Source organism: Megalobrama amblycephala, linkage group LG12 (genome assembly GCF_018812025.1).
Source record: "Megalobrama amblycephala isolate DHTTF-2021 linkage group LG12, ASM1881202v1, whole genome shotgun sequence".
Taxonomy (NCBI): Eukaryota; Metazoa; Chordata; class Actinopteri; order Cypriniformes; family Xenocyprididae; genus Megalobrama; species Megalobrama amblycephala.
The window spans coordinates 27,270,397-27,281,055 of NC_063055.1; the positions used below are offsets into that span (position 1 = coordinate 27,270,397).

General features: G+C 38.0%; 1 long non-coding RNA gene across 2 annotated transcripts; it reads right to left on the bottom strand.

Moving 5' to 3' along the window:
* Positions 1-2,871: 2,871 nt before the first annotated feature.
* Positions 2,872-8,547, bottom strand: LOC125280614. 2 transcript variants are annotated; one of them, XR_007187666.1, is made up of 6 exons: positions 5,702-8,547; positions 5,524-5,597; positions 5,154-5,253; positions 4,812-4,982; positions 4,273-4,702; positions 2,872-4,153 (listed from the first exon to the last, which is right to left on the bottom strand). It is a non-coding gene; the product is annotated as an uncharacterized LOC125280614 (long non-coding RNA). The 2 variants fall into 2 exon arrangements; XR_007187665.1 differs by having other exon boundaries at positions 5,524-8,547.
* Positions 8,548-10,659: the final 2,112 nt, after the last annotated feature.

A 10,659-nucleotide genomic window follows, 5' to 3' on the forward strand; every position in this document is an offset into this window, starting at 1 on the left:
AATAAATCTGTGGATGTCTTGGTAATCACGGATCATTTCACCAAGCTAGCTCACGCTTTTTCATGCCAGAACCAATCAGCTAAGAGTGTTGCAAAGAAACTCTGGGATGGATTCTTTTGTGTTTATGGCTTCCCCCAGCGTATCCATTCGGATCAGGGAGCAAATTTTGAGAGCTAGCTGATAGCAGAGCTCCTTGATCTTGCTGGTGTCAACAAGTCACAAACTTCCCCGTACCACCCCATGGGAAATGGTGGAACTGAAAGGTTCAACAGAACATTGGGTAACATGTTGAGATTGCTTCCACCCAGATCTAAACAAAAGTGGCCACAGTTAGTGCAAACTATGACATTTGTGTATAACTGCACTGCCCATGAAACAACTGGATTTACCCCTTTTTTACTTGATGTTTGGAAGGGTTCCGAGATTACCTGTTGACCTCATGTTTCTAAGTGTGCTTCGTGATGAGTAAATCTGTGATTACAATGACTATGTTCAATCTCTCGTCAGTGATCTACAGTCTGCTATGGTGCTGGCTCAAAAGAACTCTACTGCAGAACAGAAACACCAGTCTGATCACTGCAACAAGAGAGTCAAGGGATTGCCTCTGTCAATTGGTGATCGAGTTCTCATCGCCAACAAAGGCTGTCGAGGTAAACGGAAGCTTGCCGATAAATGGGAACCAACCATGTACTCTGTTGTCGCTTCAAAACCTTCCCTGCACATTTATAAGATCCGTGACAGATCTGGTCATGAGAAAGTGGTACATCGGAATCTCTTGTTGCCAGTTAACTTTCTTCCTTTGCCCACAACAGAGTTTGAGTTTTCTGTTGGTGAATGTGCTGGTGATGGTCCTTGTTCCTCACCTTCTCAATCTGTATGTGAGCAATTCCATGCAAATGTCAACCTTGTTTTTACCAAAATATCAAAACCTGTTACAAGTTATCCATTTAGGTCTGTATTATATTTTATTGGTGTGCTGTCATGGAAATTTTAAAGGTCCCGTTCTTCATGATCCCATGTTTCAAACTTTACTTAGTGTGTAATGTTGTTGTTAGAGTATAAATAAAATCTGTAAAATTTTAAAGCTCAAAGTTCAATGCCAAGCGAGATATTTTATTTAACAGAAGTCGCCTACATCGAACGGCCAGTTTGGACTACATCCCTCTACTTCCTTCTTTAATGACGTCACTAAAACAGTTTTTTGACTAACCTCCGCCCACAGGAATACACAAGAGTTGCGTTTGTAGAGTGTGTTTGTCGCCATGTCGTCGAAACGCTGTTATTTTCATCCTGCAGTCCAATCACCGGGTCTGATTCCGGCTCAAATTGATAGGGTAAAATTAAAGACATGTTTACAATAACACTGAGCGCATACATCTCCACATTATGGTAAGAGGCGTGACCTTTCCGGGCAAGATACGCTAAACTGCTGTCGAATCACAACACAGGAACCGCTGGCACAATCAGAACTCGTTACGTATTTCTGAAGGAGGGACTTCATAGAACAAGGAAGTCATCAGCCCGTTTTTATGACAGTGGAAACAGTGGTATACAGATAAGTAAATTATGTGAAAAATACTGTGTTTTTTTACACGCGAAACATGAACACATGTTATATTGCACACTATAAACACAATCAAAGCTTCAAAAAAACCACGAAAAACGGGACCTTTAAGGAAAGTGCTTTGTTTATTCACCACAAATGAGGTGTGCACAGATACTAAAATTACATTTTCAACCAAACATATTTCCTGCTTTCAAAAGATGAATCAAAGACTCCCTTTTTTACACTTAAAGTTAACAGTAAGCATTTTGCAGAAAGATGGGGGCATGACTGAGATATAAATACTCTTACTTTGTTATAACAACACTGCCTTTTAAATTTATAAGGGCTATATTTAGGAAGTCACAACGCTTCAGTGCTGTGTCACGTCCGTAACAATTTACAGATTAAGTTTATATTCTATAATAAATATTAATACAAATAATTTGAAACTTTCTGAGCAAAGACAAAATATGTCAATGCTAATTATGATTTACAATTCATTTAACTTTTTTGCTCTAAACAACCTTATTGATGCGTTACAGACGTGACCGTTACGGATGTTTCATAATAAATACAGGCCATGCATGTGATATGACCAGCGCATATTTGTTCACCATGATATTGCTGTTAAATTTACTGACATATATTACATTGATCTCTATTACTGTATATTGGAACATTTCAGAAAACAAATTATTCTAATAACATTTTAGAAATAAATTTTTAATAACGAAAACATCATGAAAACTTACATACCATAATGTTAGCATTATTACCTGAAAGATTATCTGAGAGCGAGCGAGCGAGAGAGAGAAAGAGAGAGAGAGAGAAAGAGAAAGAGAGAGAGATGAACAGGCGTGCGCAAATGTTTATTCAGCTGATTGCGTACTTCCTACCTCACGTGATGACGAGTTTTCCCTCACTTTCCTTCCCGCGCGCGCCCTCTGTGGCCAAGAGGAGTTATTTCTGAGGTGATTGTAGATCTATTTCTAGAGAAATCTCTACTTTATTTGCAGTAATTGGTAAGTAATTTCATATTTACATGTATATACACTTTAATTTAGAGAATAGGGTATAAAATACTATATATATATATATATATATATATATATATATATATATATATATACATAATTATTGCAGGACACTATAGTTAATTTATGTAAGTGAGGATAGCAAAATAAAGTAAATTGTGACACATTACACCTAAAAAAATTCTTCATACAGTGGACTACCAGTAAAATTGTTAAACATTTGGGAACCAAAAATTATTCAGACACTTTGACCTGACTATGTTTTGCTTAAGTGTTATCTGACATAATTACGATTAATTTTTTTCTGACACAGAAAAAATTCTCGTCATATTTTACCATTTTTAAACTATAAGGTGTCTGAATAAATGCTGGTTACACCGAACACACTATGGCCATGAAAGAATCAGCTTAGTCAGTTTTAACTATTTTTTATTACAAAATATCAATGTTAATAACAGTAATTAACAATACAACAACAAAAATGAACCAGTAATAACAAATACAATAACAAAGAAACAACAATAAAATTAATTTACATATACATCTCATCCTACAGTACGCAATGGCAAAAAATAATGCTGAAAGACAAAGGGCATTCCGAGAGAGGAAGAGGGATAATGAAAATTTCAAGGAACAGGAAAGGAACAGAAAAAAAGCAGAAAGACAAAGAAAGAAAGAAACACAATCAAAACAAGAAGCAGAAAGAGTCAGGAAGCTTGCAAGACTAATACAGAAAAAAGGCGTTTGCTGAAGAAGTCACAGATTCCCGCTTTCCAGGAGTCAACTCCCGGAATTCTGTCCACAGAATTCACCATATAAATCAAGACAGTCTCTGAGCAAGGCAGTAAAAAGAGCACTTCAAGCTTTACCTAGCAGCCCTTGAAAAAAAATGTACAGTAATAAAAAAAAAAAAAAAAATCGCAACATCACTGTGCCTTCTTCCAGAAAAAAAGAAAATGAATAGTATGACCAGCACAACTACTACATATGATAAAGTCAGGGAGTTCTATGAGAGAGATGACATCTCAAGGCAAGCACCAGGGATGAGGGATGTGGTCACAGTCAGAGAGGGACGAGTAAAAAAGAAAATCCAGAAACGGCATTTAACAATGTCTATTCTAGAGGCCTACCGCTGCTTCAAGATTGAACATCCAGAGTCTATAATTGGGAAATCTAAATTTGCTGAGCTTCGACCATCTCATGTACTCCGGTGTTCAGATACTCCAAGAAATGTTTGTCTTTGCCGTTACCATGAAAACATTAAGTTGGCCCTGGATTGTGTACAACATATTATTCCAAGGCAAGCATTCCAGAGCACACAGAATTTTGTTGAAGCTGTGGCCTGCAATCCAGACAGTCCCCACTGTATGTTAGGTCAGTGTGCTGAATGCATGAATGGCAAGCTGCTGGAAATGCATGTCCTCAGTAATATCCCAGAGGAAGAAAAACAAATGAATGTGACCTGGTACACATGGCAAGCAACAGGAGGGCTGCCGAATAAGGTCCAGAGGAGTGGCACACTAGGTGATGTACTTGGTTTTCTCAAGGCAGCTGCTACAAAATTTCTGCATCACTGTTTTGTTAAGAGAAAACAAAGCACATTTTTCCAGGCCAAAAAATTACAAGCAAAATCAGACAAGGAAACTGTAGGTGCTGCAGGTAGATTTTGCCGAAAACTACACCGCTGCTTACCAGGATCAGATCCAGTCAGCACACTGGCATCAAAGGCAGGTCACAGTGTTTCCCTCTGTTCTGTGGTCTGATGGAGATCCAGAGTCATATGCCATAGTGAGTGACAGCCTGGAACACGACAAGAGGTCTGTGGCAGCATTTCTCACAAAGATTGTGGAAGACATTCAAGAGAAACATCCTGCAATGAGAGTGATGCACATATTTAGTGATGGAGCTGCCTCTCAGTTTAAAAACAAGTTCATCTGGTGTTTCCTGTCAACCACATTCAAGGAGCTGTTTCCATCTTTAAGAGTACAGTGGCACTTCTTTGCCACAAGCCACGGCAAAGGTGCAGTGGATGGTGTGGGAGCAACAGTGAAACGTGCTGTTAACACTGATGTCCTCAGCAGACAGGCTATCCTTGTGACGGATGCTGCTTCATTTGTAGATTCTGCAAGGAAAAGTTGCCCAAACACTAAAATCAAACTGATTGCATCCACTGAAATCACAGATTTTATAGAGCATCATAGGCTGATTGATAGATGGGTCCAGTACCACACCTGTTTCGGGCACTCAGTCAGTCCATCACATTGAGCCAGTCTCATGGGGAGAAGTGCGACATAAAATCTACTCCAAGGCAGAACAGTCAGGTGTCCATACATTTCTGCTTCCAGAAATCACATCTGCTGACACAAGTTCTGGACACCAGTCCTCTGAGCTCCAGTCAGCAGCTGCAAAGAACAACTGGAGATCAATTAAAACTGGAGACTGTGTCTTGGTCCAGTTCAAGGCAAACAAATCATTCAGACAGTTTGTCGGACTTGTTAACAACCGAGACCAGGAGGCAGTGGAAATAAGGTTCTTAAGAAGGAACGACAGTGCTGGATTTGTCTACATCTTACCTGTGATGGAAGATAAAGCTTGGGTGACACCTGACCAAGTGATTAATACTTTCAACCCAAAAGTAGACAACAGAGGGAGGTATCACTTTGAAGAGGCAGTCTTTGCAGAATAGAGAGGAAAAAAAACAAACAGAAGTCATCTAATTAATCACATTTGTTCTCATTAATTTGATATTTTGCATTGTTTGTTATTTTCCCTTGATTCATGTTTTAACTGCGTTCATATTTGATAATTTAAACATCTTTACAATATTTAGTAACATGTAAAAAGTAAAGATTCTGCCTACAATTAATTTACATATTTTTTAATAAATCTTATTCATAATGATTCATGTTCATAATAAGCAATTAATATATACTGTATGCTTACCTTTCCTGGACATCTGTTTTACAGAGCTCTTGTTGCTACAGAATGGTCAATAATATTCAGTTAGAAATGTTGACCTTTGTAGAAAAAAAAGTCAATTTTATTTTTTTCAATTATTTATTAAACATGTTCACAGTAAACAATAAATTAAAATATTCTTTGCAGTGCACTTTATGCTCACCTTTTTTTGGACTTTCACACATAGTTTTACTGCTTCTTCTTAATCTTCATAACATCCAAATGCCACCCATTATTAAACTCAGTAAATCATGCATAAATGAAATGAAGTATTAATTTTGATTTTGAGACAATGTATAACATGTCGGTTATTCTTACAATGCATTGGCTAATATTGCAATTATTTTGACAAACATAACGCAGTTATTTTTACTCAAGATTGCGCATTCAGCCACGCAAAATGGGTATAAACAGTACGATCATTTTGACACAAAACATAATATTGCGATCATTGTGACACACGTTTGTGTTTTGCATACCATTCTCCACACGGTTTGTCCTATATAGACACAGGCCTACACACTTATACAATCGGACAATGTCTCAATTAATCTAACCGTGGACTGAGAGGAAACCGGCGATCTCCGGAACTTAATGATATGATATTTAATAGCTGCTGATGTATCTTAGAAATTTTATATGTTCCGGGGTCTAAAGTAAACACCACATTAGCAAGCAGTATCATGTCCGAATGAGTTTTGAACATGCACACGCATTTAACAGCACGAGAGATCCGCGTGAACATAGGCTAATCTATAACACAGTGATTTCAGTGTTAATTTGATTAATTGTGGATCCTTACCGTACTGATGTCTCAAAGGTAAAAGTTTGTTGGTTTAAATATCCAGCAGAGACCGACAAATAGGTCTCTGTTAAAGTTTTTAAAGCATTTTATCTGATTTTCCACAGTCAGGCAAGTGCCGATTTCAGATCTGTCACGTCCGTAACGATGCTTTTTCCTCATAAATGCAAAAACAAAAAATAAACAAAAATAAATAATTTATGTTCTATAGAGAGCCAACCCTTATCCTTTCAGTTGGTATTATTTCTTTTGGGTTGTGCATTTTAATTCGCAGAATTTCTTCAAAGTATGTTGTCACCCAAAATCTGCATATTTTTTTGTCACGTCCGTAACGCATATTTATTTTCCTCTTCTAAAATATAAAACACGTGTACAGACTGATATTTTTCTGATGCCTGAATTCTATGATTAGGGTTTTAAGAAAATATAAAGAGATGGTTCAATATATTGATAATGAATACATTCTATGAGAATTTATATTTCAAGTTTTGACCTCAAATGTCACGTCCATAACGCTGGAATTGCTCATGTGATGTAACTGAGTCAACAATACCTGTCACTAATGGTTTGTCACATGCAGAGTCTCTATCTGTCATTTCTCACATGGCTGTGTGTGATGATGATTGTACAGCTTCTTGGGTCTCATCTCATTCTTTTCAGATGTTTCTGAAGCACAAGCTGATTTATCTGTTGTTGACCCTGACACTGTAGCAAGTGCTTTTTCACCTACTGTCCCTGTTTCTACAGATTTGCACGATCCTACGGTTGACAATAACCCTGACAATCGTTACATTATCAGGCTTGGTAGAGTAATTAAGCCTGTTCGTAGGCTGATTGAGTTAATGGTTCAACTTGAGACCTTACTTGGTGTGGAGTCCATTTCTCCTGTTATTCATGTTTGAATCTGTGTATTGCATTGCTCTCTGATACTGCTGTGTAATGTATTGTATTTTCTCATGTGTATTCTGTTTAAGCAAATGGTCTGAGTTTTTCAAAGTGCAAAAGGCACTTTGGTATGCCTACAACATGTGTAGTGGCTTGGCCAACTTCTTTCATATTTGTATCCCTTAGTTGGGTAACTTTTCATGTTGATAGTCTTCACTGTTTTTTTTTTTCTGGAGTGTAGACCAAGTCATTCTCAAGACCTGTGCTCTTGTTTTTGTTATACTCTGTGAAATTTTGTGTAAATTCTGGGGGGTGAGTGTAACGGGTATACAAAGTATACTAGTAAATATTGTTATTCACACAAAATTGTTCTTTTATACGTTTTATGATACCTGATCTAAAGGTGCGCTTCTCCTTTAAGTGATGCATGGTCACTAGGGCTGGGTGATGTATCACATGTGATTGAGAGAGTGTTATAAGGGCTACTCAATCTGAGGCTGCTTATGTCTCTGTTATACAGTAAAAAGATCCAGTGAATCTGCTGCCTGCTGTCCCGTGTCTGTTTCTGCATCCACACAATGTAACACCACGCAGCCCAAGTTTTAATACCTGGTGTTGCTGGCTGCACATCACGCTGGGCATAAGCGAGCCGCACGGGTTACATAGACATATAAAGTTCCCACCTCAATAATAAAGCTGCAAATTTTTTGTGTGAGTGCATACAGGAACGTCTGCTTCATTATACAACATTAAAGCTTCCTTTTAGTGAGCAAACCCTCGCTGTGTGATGGCTTGGAATTCCAATGAGAAGCGAATGTGCGTGTTTAGATGTAGGTCGCATGTCCAGAGATCGGATATGTATCGGATTTAAAACCACATTTGGATCCCACATAGCAAATGTTTTCTGGCCCAGCTCCGGGCCACACGATCACGTTTCCCTCGGCCCAAGTACCGCAAAGAACGACAGCCCTGAAGTGGCCCAGAACTGGATTAAAGACAAGGGTCATACATGGGCCATAACCGGCCTGAATTTCAGCCAGTTAATCACCCTTAACTGGCCCTGAACTGGGCCAATACAGGTTTTATTATTGGTACCACTTCTCAGCCATATGTTAGTCTCCATCTCTATCAGGAGAAAGCTGAAGCCATCTTTGTATATTTGCTTCTATCTCCTGATCGGTAGCTTGTTGTGTCAGATGATTTTTTCTCACAGCAGCTAAAAGGCAAAATAATAATACAAAATTAATAAATACATTTATACAACAGTTCTGTCTGGTTTTCGAATCTGATTGGCTGATAGCCATGCGATATTTCAGTGATAACAGCACTCCTACTGCCTTTTCACCATTTGTATCACTCCGCTTGAAGTGACCATCATGGCGGCCGATCAAATCAACCGTAATTGTTACAAATACTACTTCTTGTACCACGAACTGTAGTTTTAATAGTTTTTTAGGTGAGAATGTAGTTGTTTAGACCTGAAATATGTGACTCATATTTAATAACAGCGCCTATTTTACAATTTGTTTTGACGTTTTCGGAGATGCGAGCTCGAGTGCGTCAGCGGCCGTTCAGTGCTTCTGTAACCACAGAGAACAGCTTCATCTCGGCCAGTGCCTCGGGGATTTGCCGCTGGCTCTTATAGTGGTTAAACAAGAGACATAATTCAATTTCAGTACATAGAACGGGCAATCTTTGGTCTTATTAATCTATTATTTGTTCCAGAGCAAGTCGAATTGTGCTATATTAAATTTGATAATAATAAACGTTACGTTACATCCTTATATAGCATATTGGCTACAACTAGACGGGACATATCAGACTCTTCTCCGCTCTTCAAATACATAAAACATTAAACTTTATAAACATATGGTTTTTGAGTAAAGAAAACGCTTTACATTTTTTTTCCAAACATCAGATCTTTATTTACCTTTGCATTGCACAGAGGATATGTCCAAACTGCGTGCGCACTTCATTCACGAGCTGAGGCGGATTAATGAGGTTTGATTGACAGTTTGAGGATCCAATGGAGTTAGGAGGTTTTGTCACAAGCTCTTTAAAATCCTTTTCATTCGTTAAATATTTGTAAAACCCACATACAAGCGTAAATGGTGACCTATTTTTTTTTTTTTTAATAACTAGTGCTTTATGTTTGACTGAACTGTACAATTGTGCTTATTTGTTGTTCAATAAATATTATTTATTTTATATAAATATGTCCAATAAGTAATATGGATTGAGTGAACATTACATTAATACGCCATTAGATGGCGGCAACACTTTACAGGAGAATGAGTCAGTGAAGCACAAGAGACTTTTAAATTGAAAGGAACTTTTGCAAAAGGAAGTTGTTTTAGCGCTGTGGTGTAATGGATGTTATGGAAAATTCCCAAAGCTGTAAAAGACAAATACAAAGATCGCTTTCCTCAGCGGACATTCAAACGGACTTGTATAAAGGATATAATATTATGGACATCGACTTTAAGAATGAATGTAATGCAATATACCAGACACAGGTAATAGCCTACTCTCTCTCTCTCTCTCTCTCTCTCTCTCGCTCTCTCTCGCTCTCTCTCGCTCTCTCTCGCTCTCTAATACTGTACAAAATTCAATGTGTTTCAATGAAGCGACTCAACGTTCCTTTGTTACTAGTTCTAAAGTGACGTTTTAGAGTTAGTAATGGAGGCTTGGTTCAACTGACAACTTGAGTTTTGAAACGTTCCTTCGTTACTAGTTCTGAAGTGACGTTTTAGAATTAGTAACGGAGGCTTGGTCCAACTGACAACTTGAGATTTGAATCCGTGGCGGAAGGAAGTAGTGCTGCACAAAAGAGGGTTTTAAAGATACTCCGTTGTTGTTCTTATTTATTTACACACTCGTGCCGTCGAACTGTTGTATAAACGCAATATCACACTCGTAGCCATGCGATATTTCAGTGATAACAGCACTCCTACTGCCTTTTCACCGTTTGTATCACTCCGCTTGAAGTGACTGTCATGGCGGCCGATCAAATCAACCGTAATTTTTACAAATACTACTTCTTGTACCACGAACTGTAGTTTTAAAATTTTTTTAGGCGAGAATGTAGTTGTTTAGACCTGAAATATGTGACTCATATTTAATAACAGCACCTATTTTACAATTTGTTTTGACGTTTTCGGAGATGTGAGCTCGAGTGCGTCAGCGGCCGTTCAGTGCTTCTGTAACCGCTGAGAACAGCTTCATCTTGGCCAGTGCCTCTGGGATTTGCCGCTGGCTCTTATAGTGTTTAAACAAGAGACATAATTCAATTTCAGTACATAGAATGGGCAATCTTTGGTCTTATTAATCTATTATTTCTTCCAGAGCAAGTCAAATTGTGCTATATTAAATTTGATAATAATAAACGTTACGTTACATCCTTATATAGCATATTGGCTACAACTAGACGGGAC